We start from the raw sequence: 15619 nt of genomic DNA, 5'->3' as shown, positions 1-15619 counted from the left end.
GGTTTAATAAGAGTTTGTACTAAGTTTGTGTTAAAATCCTCATTGCATCTGCAAAGAAGACAGCATTGTCAAAGGAATTTACATCTGAGGTATAAGAAAAAAACATACAGGAACAATATCAAACACGACAGTATACCCCAATATGACCTACAAAAGCCATAAGTAAGCAAATAAAAAGCTTAAGTAAATATACAAATAATGACATATTGAGCAATGTAGAAGCTTCAAGTTTGTGGACACCAAAAGAAAAAAACGCATTTGCCACTTGTGTGGTTGACAGAAGGTTGGTAGCCTGCCTCTAGGGCCTTCGGTGAGATGTGTATCTGTGAAAACCGGGAAAGACTTTTAGAGTCTCAGAGGAATTAATGTATTTGAATGAACTTTGATGAAAATGTCATTCACGTTTTCTAGACCAGAGATGCATCTGAGAAAGGCTCATAGGGCAGAGCTGTGTTGGGAGGGAAGAAGAAAGGCCAATAAAGACTTGGTCAAGACAAAGCTAACTTCCAGCCTCCGGGTGAATGCAAAGGGAGAGGCAATGATGAACATTCTCTCAGGTTAATAGCATGGCTATGACAGGTTTTCTGAAGTGTCTGAGCCTTTGTAAACTGACAGAAAAGGGGGAGATTAACAAGTCAAGACAAACGAACAGAGAAACAAAGTGGCAAGGGACGCTTCTGACCTCACATGCTTATGACCTTTCAAAGTGGTGACGGGAAGTTAACAGCTGGGGGGAAATGCGAGTTTGGAGCTCTCATGAAAAGTAGACCAATCCGTCTCCATCTTAAAAGAAAGCTAAGAAAGTAACACAGATCAAACCAGGGAATCTCCTTCCTGAGTGCAGCCTAGTTCTGAAGGCAGCAAAGGACTTGTGGAAAATACAGACTCCATTCATACCCACCGACTCAGAATCCTGAGATAAAAATGGAGACTGTATTTTTACCACACTGCCAGCGGATGCTGTTGTCTGGGTCCTCACAGGGTAATGGAAGGGGCAGAACAGCCAAAACGGCTCCCCTGGGGCTCTAACCCACCTCTAAGGGTGGAGGTCTCCTAACCTTTCTCCATTCCCATAGACCCCACTTCTTAATACCATCACCTTGTCCAGGGTTGGAATTACATATATAAGCTTTTTGAGAGAACACAATCATTCCGTTCTGAACATTAAATACACCAAGAAATCCATTTTTGTTTTGAAAGTTTTCTCTAGTAGTCTAGGCTGATCTCAAATTCCCAATCTCCAGGACTCTGCTTCCCAAGTGTTGGGATCACAGGTGTGTACCGCCATACCCAAAAGGCTTCATTTTCCTTACCCCTCCCACTCTTCCCTGCTTTCTCTTCTCCTTCACTTTATCCTCTTTCTCTTTTGTTTTGAGGCTGGAACCTAGAACCTTGACCACGCCAAGCAGGAATTCTACCTGTGGAGCTGCACCACGAGCTCAGGAAATCCTTAACCCAAGCAGAGGAATTGGCAGATGTGTGTGTATTTAGGGAAACTAGGGACACTGATTTGCTTCCTTCATTTTCTCTTTTTGGATTGCCTTGCCATAATCCTAATCTGCCTGTTCTCCATACCTATCTATATCTAAGGCAGGGTAATTTTGTCTAGGATCAATAATCTGGTCCTGAATGAAAATAATGTGCATATGGACCAGCTGGCTTTGGGCATTCACTTCTCATTATTCCCTGTTGTGGGATATATGAGCACACTGTCAACCCCAACTTTGTATTTGAATTAATTAAATAAAATCAAACTTAGGTCAAGAGGCAGAGCCAGCAACTAGTTGACATAAAGTAATCATAGATAGTCATAAGGAATCCAGAAAACAGATAGTCACCCAGGAAGTAGTAAGGAAAGACTTAGATTGTGGCAGTCCTTTCCAGTTTGGGGTGATGGAAGAGACACTCTTTTCTGAGATGCCATTGAAGTGAGAGGTCAGCTGGTTGCCTCTCAACCTCTCTGAGCTAGCAGGTTTTCATTCCAGCCTCTGACTCCCCAGTCTTTATTGGTAAATAGAATAATAGAGATTTAGTTAAAAACCACGCTTGGTGGCAGAGGCAGGAGGTGGATCCAGCAGGAGGTAGAAGTCCCTCTGGGCCACTGCCTGAGATGCAGTTACTGATTGGAACAGCAGCAGATTCAGGTGCAGCTGCTGTGCCAGTGGAAAAACAACAATTCTCATTTCCTATTTTGTGGCTGTTGGATCTCTGGGGGCCTGCCTTTCCCAGAGCTTCCCTAACCCGCGAAGATGTGTAGTAGGCTGAAATCTGTGTGGTCAGCAGTCATTTTGTAATATCTCAACTTTTCTCTGTAACTGAATATAATATATGATATATATGATGTTATTTAGAACTATGGATTCTCCTTCCTTTTGCAGCTAAATATTCCAAATATATGATTTAAGGTTTTTTTTTTCAGTGTGTAGTTCAGTGGGCTGCCGTAGATGAAACAACTTACGAAGATACTACCTCACAATTGCAGATACAATGCTCATGGAAAAATCATAATTAGATTTTTTTTTAAATTCCATTAGAATTATACAGAGATTTTTTTTAAAATTTAATAAGGTAGTCTCACTTTTATATTGTTAATGGATTGCTCTTGCAAATTCAGCCCTCTTTGGATTAAAATCAACACAGTAACTACTCTTTCCCAGCTGTCAAAAGCTCCTTCCCTTCATCACATGTGAGCACCACCTTTGCCAAGTGTGGTAGGGGATTTTCTGCCTCAACTTGCCTGAGCTGTTGGCTGCCCAGATTAAATGTTGTTCTGGCTGTGTCTTATTTATAAATAAATGTTGTTGAAAAGTGGATTCTTTTTCTTTCCGTCTGTCTTTTGATTACCCAGAGCCTCTCCTTGACAGCAGTGATCTTGTTCTGGTAATTTTGAAGCTGATGCATCAGCTGACTAGACTGGATAAGTTTCCAAATATGTTAGAAAACAAAATTTTAGCTATCGCTTTATAGGGCTTGACTTCCCATGAGAAACCTCTAGATAAAGCTGATTATCCTTCCTGTTAGTGGGCCTTATCTAGCCAGCTAACGGCCTTAAGTGAAAAGATCACATGCCCCACAAAAGTGAAGTGAAGAGTTTTGGCGTGGCCATCAGACTGAACACTCCAGCACCAACTCCTGCCTCTCCCTCCCCTGCCCTCATCTCTATTTTTCTGAAGAATCTTGTCTAATAAATCCTATAAAAGCACTTTCAACCTGAAGGAAGCCATGACTTAAGATATTCTAATAAGTCTACCTAGATAACTTAATACACTAAAAATATCTGAACAGAATAAAAACTGGTCACACTCATCCTTGCTCTAAAAGAGTTCCTTTAGCAAATGAGCCAGAAATTAAGACTTAGCCATAAAAGCTGCTTGGAGAGAGGCTCCAGAGCATCATGTCTATTAAGATGGACAACTCAGCTTTACCTTCTTTAGTGATCTTGTGGACTTTAAGTATTATCATATCAGTTGAGGCCAATGTTACAAATACTGTATTTCCTTTCATGCAATCGCTTTATAATGATTGATTAATTAAACTCCGAAAGCTCCGGTGTTAAGAAAAGGGAGCCCATGGCTCACTGACTTTTGGAATTGAATTAGGCTTTCACGGTAACCTCATATTGTTTCAAGGAAGAAAGCAGGAGGAATGACATTTGAAATCATGGGAGGAGCAGAAACAGGTATGAGTTAATTGCTTGCCTTGGAATTTTGCCAAAAGACAGATGTTAATAACTTTTTTTCCCTAAAAAGCGCCAAGAAGGTTCTTTAATGAAATCTACTATTGTTGAGTTTCTGACTCTCTGTTCCATCAGCAAGTGATGCTGCCATCGAAAGGAATCCATTTGTATTGGAGCACATGTTAAATACCAACCCATAGATTGCCAAGCTGTTTTCTAGATCTTTGCAGGCAGTGGGACTGTGTGCAGGTGCTCTGGTTTTCCAAGGGAAAGATGATGGAAACACGCATGTAACAGCTACTCTGGCATTTTTTTATGGAGACTGTTTTCCCAGGACCAGTCCCTGCATGGGTTCTCTACCTTCTCCTTGGTGATGGAGAAGTGTGCTGTGGCTGAGCAGCGGGGAAGAGAGGGTGAGGGTGAAGGAAGAAGCCAGGCATTGTGGAACACATCTTTAATGCCAACACTCAGGAGGAAGAGGAAGGAAGATTGAAAGTTAAAAGCCATCCTGGGTTATATAACTAGCTCTGTCTCAGAAAATGGGGTGGAGCCCATGTAGGAGGGGTAGTTGATGTTATTAAATAGTCAATTCATAATTATGGTCCCACATGTCATTATTGGTTGTCAGACATTTGCTCCTGCTGCTACGCTATGTTGTGAATTATGTACGCATCATGCTATAAAACGATGAACAAATTCAGCCAAAGCCAACATCTTGTTTATTAGGCAATTTGGCAAACATGCTAAAACTATATACTCAAAGAAAAATGCACAACCTAGGAAGAGGCAGTAATTAAAACAAAAATGTGCATCATAATGAATATGTTCAAGTAGTGGTTGACAGCATTGGTAACATACAAATACTGTATTTTAACTAAAATTTTAATTTCCCAGAGATTTGTCTATTTTAACAGAATTGCGTGTCTTTGGGAAGAAAATGCTAAGGACAATTTGAGATTGAAACAGAAGTTACTGTATCACTCCAGGGTTAGCTCTCTTATTTCTGGGAGACTGAGTCAGATCACAGCCCCTTTGAAATCATTGATCACCACTCAGCCCCATCACGATGGCTGCACAATTGTGTGGACCCACTCCACTTAGGCAGATTTGATTGCTCTGTGTAGATACTGCCTTAGTCTTGACATTCAATCTCTCCAGTCTCTAATATTACTTCCTTCCATCTGATAAAAAGCAAGTTTAAAAGCTCAGAATTCCTTCGTTCTATCAAGCTAGAAAATCGTCTCTTTTAGTGGCATTTAACTGCTGAGCTCTGATTTCCATAAATGGAATATAGTGGTATTTGCTTATCTCTAATCTGAGACCAGCTCCTTCCATAAATATGCTAGAAGACCTAAAGCTATTTTTAACAACAGTACCAATGATAACGAGGGAGGACAGCTTCCCTGCCATTTCAAGCACACACTTCCACAGACGGGTCTCACAGATGGCTTGCTTAGCAGGCGCGGAGAGGACTTAACCCAGAGCTCCCAGCTTCCTCTCTACTCAGAAGCTCTTTCCTTCCTTATTCCCAGTTCACACCTGCGCAGTGTGGCAGGCAAGGACACCTCTGCCCTCGGTGAATGTGAGATTTAATTGAACGTCTGCGGCTCCCCAGCTTTCATTTCTGTACGTGCTCTGCCATAACAGAATGCTGAAGCTTTGCTTGTATTTATTTCACTTAGATTTTTATTTCTCCCAGTTCTGGAGGCTGACCGCCTGGGATCAGGATGATTGGCGGCCCCATTGAGTTCTGGCAGGGTTCCTTGTCTGGTTGCACGTGCTGACCTAGTCTTTACTTCCTCACGTAGCAGGGGTGAGGAAGCTCACAGGGTCATTTCCAAGGGCACTCATTCTGTTTAAAAGGGTTCCCTTCAAGATTTAATCACATCCCAAAGCCCCCAGCTCTCAGTGCCATTACATTGGGTTAGGGATTCAACATAAAAAACAGAGGGCCACAGCAGCCAGCCAATGACATCTACTTAGCTCTCTGCTTGTCTGACTTCAAGACAGACACTTACAGATTGACACTACTTTAGCTCTTCTCCCTGTTAGAGATTTTTCATGGGACACTCTAATTTCTTGTTTCTGTCAACTTATCCAAGTAAGTAGAAACTCAAGGTTCTCTTTATAGACTGGACCAGAACTGGTTGTTAGAAGACTTTTTTTGTCCTGAGTGTTTTTCCTCTGAACCTCACATTAGCTCCTTTATTCCAAAAGTACAAGGGATCAGGAGAGAAAACAAGGAAGGGGAGCAGAAAGGACTGGAGAACCATTGTTTCTCCTGCTTTCTTGCACTTGTTGACTTAACCAGTATTTATTGAGTGTGCATTGCACTGTGGATACAAAGGTGAGTGGATGCTTTATTTGTTCTTGATGAGTGCAGACAATAATAAGCACTAACGGGCCATTCCAAGTCAGTGTAGAGCTGCCACAATGAGGGTAGTGAATTCCCCGTCTGTATTCTGTATTAAGAATAGGGCAATAGCATAGTTGCGTTGGTGAGAACTAGTAGCTTTGTGATTGAATTTGAGGCACACTCCATGGGAGAGAATACATACCTGGTACTACCCGCGTCAAAAGCCTATAGCTGGGGAATGCACGGGCCCAAGGAAGGAACACACCACTGCTTTCTAAGTGAACATATTGTCAAACTGCCTTCTGAATATGTACATTTATACCATAAGCTGTGAAGCTCTCAGTTGGGCCAATGAAGAGGGATACCATTTACAAGAAACTCATATCTGGTCAAGTGCTGAGAATAGGTAACTGTTGGATTCTCAGCCTTAACACATACCACTAATGTCTATTACAGAAGCCCCAGAGGACAGAAAGAACTCAAGAGCCATATCATAGGGAAATGTGTCATGAAATGCTGTCATTCACATATGACACTGATGATGTAACCATGAACACACAGCCGCCATGGATGCCTGCACTACACTGGGCCCTCCAACTTCCCTTCATGGGAAAGTCTATGAGACCTCCACCCTACTTGAGGAACTAGTGATTACCCATGGATCCTGGGGGGAGGGTTGCTGTTTTCTCTAATGGCGTAGCTACTAGGTGGGAAGGATAATGTGGTTCAGAAGCAAGAAAAGGAGATACTTGAGGGTAGTTGGGGGATAAATATAATCATAATACATCCTATATGACCCTGCCAAAAATAAAGAATAAATGGTGCAGAGGAAACAGGCAGCGGGAAAAAGCATTGCGGTGCGAAGATTCAGAATCTCTGTCATCTTCACCTGGCATTTGGTGTCCTTTGGCCTCTCATGTTCCTTCCTCAAAAGACTAAAGAGAGATGGATGGAGAAGGCAAATGCCCAGGACACATAGATAAGCCTATGACCTGAGAAGACTGAGTGTCAGACATAGAAACATATTGGACTTGCCCTCTTTCTTATTTTCTTCCAGTTCATAACAATAATACAAGGTTTAGTGGAAACTAGAAAAAAGTAACCTTCTTCCACAATTATTCATGCAAATCCATCTTTTAGCCACAAAGGAATGTAATTCCCAATGGGCTATATCCTACTTTTCTAGAAAATTGCAATGGAGACAGAGCCTATAAAGTAGTTGGAGGTATAATGCAATTGTTACAACATGGACTCTTCTTTGCAGCTGATTTCTTGAAGACTTAGGTCTTAAATGTTCTCAAGTGTCAGTGGGAAGGTTCTTTCCACTCCTTCCACGAGAGCGGTATGGCTTCTCATAATTCCCACATAGATTTCCCCTACGACTCCTTGGTGATCTCTGATGCTACCGGTGATGCATGTAACCCCTACATCAACTTTATATCTTGTTTCCAAAAAATGAGAAAAACTCAGAGAATTCAGGGGGTTAGAAGACTAATCGGTATCATGTCAACCATCTCATGAGTCAAAAGGACATTTGTAGGCTTCCCTGGTTTCCTATCTGCTATTGAAAGTACTGTTTCTTTTGGGACAATGTATGATAATTTGCAAATAAAGTACTATCAAAGTAAGTCTGCTTATGCTAAACTTTCACATAGGTTAGAAAGAATAAGGAAAATATAATGACCAGCAATAACTGAGTGATTATTATGTGCAAGGTATTGTGCTAAGAGTTTTATGAGTGTTAGGTCATGTAGCCTTGATAAATCTTAGAGGAACATAGTTTATTATAACAATGCACATATTACGAAAGACACAAATAATGTGTGCAAGTTTAAGTAACTTAATTACGATAAATACTAAACTGGAATTAAAACCCAGGCAATCTAACTTGAGGAGTTTGCCCGCGTAAGTACTGTACTACACAGTCTCTATATCAAGACCATTATAGGCTATTTGAAAGAATAGTGTCTTTGAGCTTTGAAGGCATAATCAGCTAGAAGGTAGTACTTATATGAAGGTAGTACTATCTTGATATAACAATATGTTTATTAAAAATAAAGTAAAAAGAATAAGCTTCAGTAGACACATGTAAAATTAGATGTTAAATATTCCTAATTTCTTGGATGAAATATTTGTCTTTGTGTTGTTACATCTTACATAATAAATACTAATAATATAATACTATAACTTTCTCATTGAAGTCAAAATGATTGAAAAGTTTCTTCTGAATTGATTTATGCATATTCATCTTCATTATTTCCTAGATGTTCATTCATCTTAATTTGCCCTAGAGTCAAATAAACTGCTTACTAAACACATTATCATCAGGTTTGGAAATTATGCAAAATATTTGCTTCAAATCTTTTTCAAGTTTTAAAATCCTGTGTGAATTTATGAGATGGATATATGAATGTGAAGTGTTACAAACACTTTGAAAAACGATATGGTGGTTTCTTTCCAAAGCCAATACACAATACAATCCAACCATTTCACTCCTGTGAACCTACTCAAAGGAGACTCATAACATTCTTTTATTATTTTTTTTTTTTGGTTTTTTGAGACAGGGTTTCTCTGTGGTTTTGGAGCCTGTCCTGGAACTAGCTCTTGTAGACCAGGCTGGTCTCGAACTCACAGAGATCCGCCTGCCTCTGCCTCCCGAGTGCTGGGATTAAAGGCGTGCGCCACCACCGCCCGGCATAACATTCTTTTAACAAATGCGTTCAGATCAAGTCAGATTAGGTCAGCAAATACGCTATAAAACAAATTTCAGGTTTTTTTTAGATTTGGAGATTGTGGATAATGACTTGTGTCTTAATTTTTATGTTTTTTTAAATTAAAATTTAGATATTAAATAATACCTACACCATTTAACCTCTAAAAACGTTTTTGAGGCAGAATCTTAGGGAGTCCAGACTACTCTCAAACTCACTATGCTGTCAATCATCACTTTGAACTTTTAATTCTCCTACCTCCTCCTCATTACTGGATTCACGAGTGGATACCCTTATACCCAGTGTATGCAGTGCTGATGGCTTCATGCATGTTAGCAAAGCACCCTACCAGCTAAACTCTACCCCAGTCCCACCATTTAACCATTTGTTGTATAGCTTGTTGATACTAATCATGGTCACAATGGTGTACATTTTTACAATAATTCCCAAATTATCATCCCAATGTAATTTCCATAGCCAGAAATAGGAAGTTACTAGTTCTCTCTACTCCCGGTTTCTGATAACTTCCAATCTGTCTTTTGCATCTCTGAATTTGCCCACTGTACATATTTCATGTAAGTGGAATCACCTGACATTTGCTAGGTTGTATCTGGCCTGTTTCCTTAGCATGAGATTTTTCAAGATTCCCTTGTTCATTTCTTTTTATGCTAAATGACGATCTGCTTCGCCGTTTGCGCTCCAGAGTTGATTGCCAGCCAGCCAATGAGCTGACAGACTGTGATAAGTACTGTTCTGTAGACCTGCAGAAGACGGGGAGGCAAGCAAGGCAGCACACAGCGCTTTCTGTGTGTTTATCAGCTTCACTATGGGGGAGGAGACAAATCCTTGAAAGGGGTGGATGTGCTCCATCTCCTAGGATTTAATGAAATGAATTTAAATCATTAATATGAATTTTTTCTTTGAGTGTATTGTTAAATCTGAATTTGACAGTGAAGGATTTCTTCTTCGGGGCTGTGTGCGGCTCCTGGTGGAATACCTGGCTGATATGAGCAAGGTTCTGGTTTCCATCTCTATAATAATAACGATAACAAAAACATATTTCTTAGATGATGGCTTTACAAATATTTGTCGTGTGGTATTTTGTTTGTGTTCTGACAAAGCTGTATCTTAACAATGATGCCAGGAACTGGCAGGCTCTCCCTTGCAGCTGAGGACTGCTGGGGATCCTGGAACACTTCTATCCAGTAGCTCTTTCAACTCAAGATCCCTGAACTGCTACACACAACTTAACCTTGTCCTCTGCTCTGCCAGCACCTTGCCAGATCCGAGTGACTCCCGACAGTTTCACAGAGCCTAGACAGCAATGAAGCAACCAGCTACCCCAGAACATCACAACACCCCAACTGTCTTAGATCCTTCCTCCCATGCCCCAAATTACCAGGAAGCAGTCTCAAGAACTTGACACCCTCATCCCTTTAACCTGTCACATTTAACACCTCTCCTTTTTAATAAAAAGCAGAAGTTAGGACTGTTAGTATCTAGGTACATCTTGGCCCTGTCCCTTGGGAACCTGGCACCCCTCAGCAAATGTCAAGTAGTTCACTGACTGTCCCAGGTGCAAAGGTTCCTTTAAGAGACAAGCTCTGCCCACTCCGAGTTTTCTCTTCCCACCAAGGAAGAGGGTCTCAGGTGCGCTCTCTCTCTCTCTCTCTCTCTCTCTCTCTCTCTCTCTCTCTCTCTCTCTCTCTGTCTCTGTCTCTTTCTCTCTCTGTCTCTTCCTTCCCTCCCTTCCTTCTACCCTCCCAATACCCTCTTCTCAATAGAACTCCACATGCAAGCTTTCTCTGCATAGCGTATTCTGTCAGCCACAGCTGTCCCCACCCTCGGTGGGACATGCCAGGGTCCTACTTGGGCGGTATCTTAAGACCCACCCTTAATAATAAGCAAGATTTTCTGATTTTCCCTACATTTTGACTTGTATGTGAAGCTTTCACAGTTAAGCTTGCACTGTTGTTAAAGGAAATCAAAGAGAAGAAGAAACAGAGAGAAAAGATTCCTGTATTCATTCTTTCTAAGACCTTTCAGCTGAAAATATACAGGAGTTGTATTGATCACTGCTTTCACTTTCTCAATGCAAAAACTGTTTCCAGGTAGGAATGATTTGGTTATCTCTGCCTGAGAGATAAATGTTTATTAAAAACATTCTTTTAATTTAGAAAAGGTTAAAAAGTAAAATAAAGATTAAAAGTGTAAAGTTTATTTACATATTTGCATGCCTTCATTTACATTATTTTGTGACCCTTGTGTACTAAAAGTATGCGATATAAAAGTATTCTAACACTTTCTTTTTTCCCTAATGCAGAGTCTTGCTATATAACCCTGGTTGGCCTGGAGCTTGCTATGTAGACTAGGCTGGTCTTGAACTCACAGAGAAACTTCTGCCTCTGCCTCAAATATGCCACCCACACCTGGCTTCTAAGAACATAATTTTCTGTGTTAAGTTGTTGTAGTAGGTAGTGATTGTGGCTTTTAAGGAAATGCAGTCACAGTTATGATTTATTTGTTCAGTGACGTTCTCTGAGGCTAACTTCCCTGCCTGCTGTCCTTATGCAGACACTTGGCAGAGGATTGTCTGCTCAATAAGAAAACATTTAGAGATACACTCTCTAGGAATGCCTAGCTTTGAAAATAAGTTCTGAGTACACCAAAGAGAGCTTGCTGTCTTCTTGGAGAATCTTGCTCTCCTGCTGATGATTTTGTAGGTTTTTTTTTTCTATTCTTTTTCTTGATGGTAAGAAGAGATTCTTTTCACCACTTTAGCATCTAATAATTAATTTCACGATGCAGTCATGAATTTCACTTCTTGCCAAAGCTTCAGGTACTCATGGGGAAAGCCCAGAAATTAAACAAAACAAAAACTAAGACAGCATGCAGGATCAATAGTCTCACCCTCCAGGGTACCTCTGGCTAACATTTGTCATCTTCCTTAACAAATGTCTACATAGGTACACACGTGCACATGTGTGCACAGACATGCATAAATAGTCCCTTTTGAATAAAAATAAAAATACTTTGCACTCACCTGTTATAACTCCAGTTATATGATTGTCTACAACTAAACTGCTTCTATAATAATGCAAATGTTTATTTCTTTTTTTAACGAAAAGATTGTGTGCATAGGTGTTTATAGAAAAAACCCAAATAATGTTGAAACCTGGATCACAGAATGTAAATTTCAATATATTCTCCCTAACCACACTCCTGTCCTCTGGAGAAAACTGATAATATTTTACCAAAAATGTCTCATCTGAATGTCTAATAGAGACTTAACATTCAGTTATAGGAAAGCTGGGGGATGGTGGAATTAGTTATTCACCTCCAACAACTAAATGACCCAGACGTGAGACATCCCATGAAGTAGTGGCGGTCACAGGAAATACAGACACCTGCTCCAGGTGGGAGGAAACTGAAGTTGCCTGATCATACCCCGACTCCTCAGAGACAGCCGCTGTCGCAGGAGTGGCAGTCTCCCACGGGCCCTTCCATACACAAATGATGTGACCCCGGAAGCCATTATTCTGACCATGCTCGCCACACTGCCCTGTGATCTGTTTCTCCCGCAACCCCCACGGACCAATGTGGTTTTCTTACTTGTGTTTTAAACCATTTCTCATTAAATTTAAGTTATGGGTTTTGTTTCACCAAGGACCACAATTTGATTCTTCTTTCTCTGTAGTATAAATTAACTGCAATATCCATTTGACTATATTTATAAAAATTCATTGGATGAATTACTAAAATTAGAACTGCTAAACCAATGAGAGATAATATATTTAAAGCCATGTAACTATATTTATTTCTTCTCAGATTTGTTTAACTTATTTTCTTCATATATGTTATAACTATGTCCTCAGCTTATAGGTTATTTTCTACATTTGTCAGAAATACCTTAGCAAAAGCTGTAAGGACATATGTATGCAATCATTCTCTCTCTCTCTCTCTTTCTCTCTCTCTCTCTCTCTCTCTCCCTCCCCCTTCCCCCTCCCTTTGTATTTCTATCTTCTCCCTCCTTCCTTCCTTCTCTGTCCTTCCTTCCTACCACCTTTTCCCTCTTCTCTCCTTTCTCCTTTCTTCCTTCTCTCCCATTCCTTCTCTTCTGTGGCTTCTAGATTTCTCTCTCTCTCTCTCTCTCTCTCTCTCTCTCTCTCTCTCTCTCTCTCTCTCTCTTTTGGTTTTTTGAGACAGGGTTTCTCTGTGGCTTTGGAGCCTGTCCTGGAACTAGTTCTGTAGACCAGGCTGATCTCGAACTCACAGAGATCCGCCTGCTTCTGCCTCCCGAGTGCTGGGATTAAAGGCGTGCGCCACCATCGCCCGGCTAGATTTTTCTCTTGATGGTATTTCTCTAGAAGTTGAAATTTTAATCACTGTAGATCCTTTCCGACGTTCAACATTTCAGCATTTTCCCTCCCCATTCTTAAACAAAAAGTTTTTTTTTTGTTGGTAAACTTGCCTAGTTTGCTGGTCTTTGCCCAAAGTTTTCTGGTTTTATTTTGTTAAACTTTTGAATGTATGCTCATGATTCCTTTGTGCTTTCATAGATCTTTCTGTATCTTCATGAGGTCTTCATCTGAACACTCATTGCGTTGCTCCCTTTTATTTTCCTTTCTTGGATGTCACAAACACTTCCTATGGCTTTGTTTACAAAGTCCCGCCTTAAAGTGTCTCATGAGTTCTGACACATGAAGCTTTTCTTCATTATTTTTGTTAGTGAATCTTAATTACACAGAATATGGGCCTTGTGGCGACATTTTCACACATACATATGACATACTTGGATCATCACTGATCTCTTATCACCTTCCTGGCCCCTTCCCCTTCTCAGTACCTTCTACCTCTATGTCATCCCTCTTTTTATTCCCCCTGGATTCTGTGTACGAGAGAAAACATGGCGTTTGATTTTTTGTTTTTGTTTTTTATTTGTTTGTTTGTTTTTGAACCTGGCTTTTTTTCTGTTAACGCAGAGATCTCCAGTTCCATTCATTTTTTTGAAAATGGCGTGATTTTGTTTCTTATGGCTGAGCAATATTTCACTGTGTACATATACTGCATTTTGTTGCGGGAGGTCCTCCCACTCCTCCAGCCTATCGCCGCTGAGATACCAGCCCCTTGGGGCGTGGTCTCTCTCCCTTTAAAAAAAGCGGCCACTTCCCTCTCCTCTCTCTCTTCACTTCCTGCTCCGCCGGCGACTAGACTCCTGGTCCACCGTAGAGGGCTGTTGCCTGGGACAGTGATCTGTAAGTTTTTCCCCTTTAAATAAATATCACCCTATTAATCATAATCCCAACTTGGTGTGGCATTGTTTGTGACTTACGCCTTCATTTGGCACCCAACGTTTGGTTTTAGAACCTCTCCCGGCTCGCAGCCGCGAGTTCGGCTTGGCAGCCGGAAGTTCGGCTTGGCGGCTGCAAGTTCGGCTTGGCGGCCGCAAGTTCGGCTTGGCGGGAGCCCTTGCTTCCTCAGCCACTGCCTGTGCCTTGCAGCGGCGGCCTTGGCCTCCCGTGGTTTGCTCTTTTCTGAATTGTTTTTAAATCTCTCTTGTAAGCACAGCTCTTAAAGTGGCGTGAACCAGAGCACGCGGTTGCTGAAAGCTGCAACCCCTCAGGGTGACTCTGTCACGTGGAGGCATAAGCAGCTTCCAGATTGCTCTTCTCTACCCCTGGATTCTGGGTTTCTGGTTCCGTCTCTGGAATTGATTTAATTACATTTACTTTGTTGAGAAACTTGCGTTTTCCAGTTTTTAACATCTACTAAGGCACTGAAACAGGACCATGTTTTCATCGCGATTCTGCAACAGCGCCACCTGCTGGACAATAGGTAATATGGCAATTTTCGTTTCTAACGCAAATTTTACTGCTTTGTTTTCACTAATACAATGGATTAGTAATTTTATATTTACTAATACAATGAATTACATCATACAAGGTTTATATGAGTATGGGAATACCTTAATTTGCTTGTTACTAGGCTTCAGTTTTCTTTTCCATATTCTATCATTAAGGAAGAATATGGCACTCCTAAGAATGATTGAATCTTTACAAACTAATAATGAACAGAAGAATATGGCACTCCTAAGAATGATAGAATCTTTACGAACTAATAATGAACAACTAATTGACAGGATTAAAATTATTGAAAATCAGAAGTTATCTGAACAAGTGGATACTATGACAGACAAAATTGATTCCATATCCAAGGGTATTAGAAAGTTACCTGAAAGGGTTCAGGCTGTTGAATTTGACCTTCAGAGTTTATCACAAAGTTTTGATAAGGTAACAGACAGAATGTACCTCCAAGATGGGAATCTACATGATATACAAGAAAAGTTTAAGGAGGACATGTTATCTTTGAAGGAAAAAATTAAAGCTTTGGAATCACAGGTGCAGAATGGGGACCAAAAAATTGATACCTCAGTGAAATCACTGGAAATATATACAGGTCAGGAGATTCAGGATTTAAGAGAGACAATGATAAAAAGGTTTGAAAAGATTGGAGAAATTATTGCAGCTGGTGAACAGAGTAAGGAGGCACAAGGACAGGATACAATGCCTCCACCAGCTATTAGAACTGGCTTACCCAGGGTTCTAGCGGCATACCCTGTACTTAATTCTGACAAAGCGTCAACTTCTAAAGGCTCAAAGGGAGTCAGAGAAGCTAGATGGACACCAATAGCAATGAATGATCTGAAAGAAATTAAGCAAGCTGTTGTTAATTTTGGCTTGCACAATGCATATGTAAAGGAAATGATAAAGACTTGGGCTTCTAATGCAAGAGCTATCCCCCATGATTTCCATCAGTTAGTGTCTGCAGTTTTAGATAAGGGACCTTCCTTGATGTTTGGAATTTATTTCAGAGAAG

Source organism: Microtus pennsylvanicus, chromosome 15 (genome assembly GCF_037038515.1).
Source record: "Microtus pennsylvanicus isolate mMicPen1 chromosome 15, mMicPen1.hap1, whole genome shotgun sequence".
NCBI lineage: Eukaryota > Metazoa > Chordata > Mammalia > Rodentia > Cricetidae > Microtus > Microtus pennsylvanicus.
The sequence above is the reverse complement of the archived record's forward strand: the minus strand, read 5'-3'. Positions refer to the sequence as shown.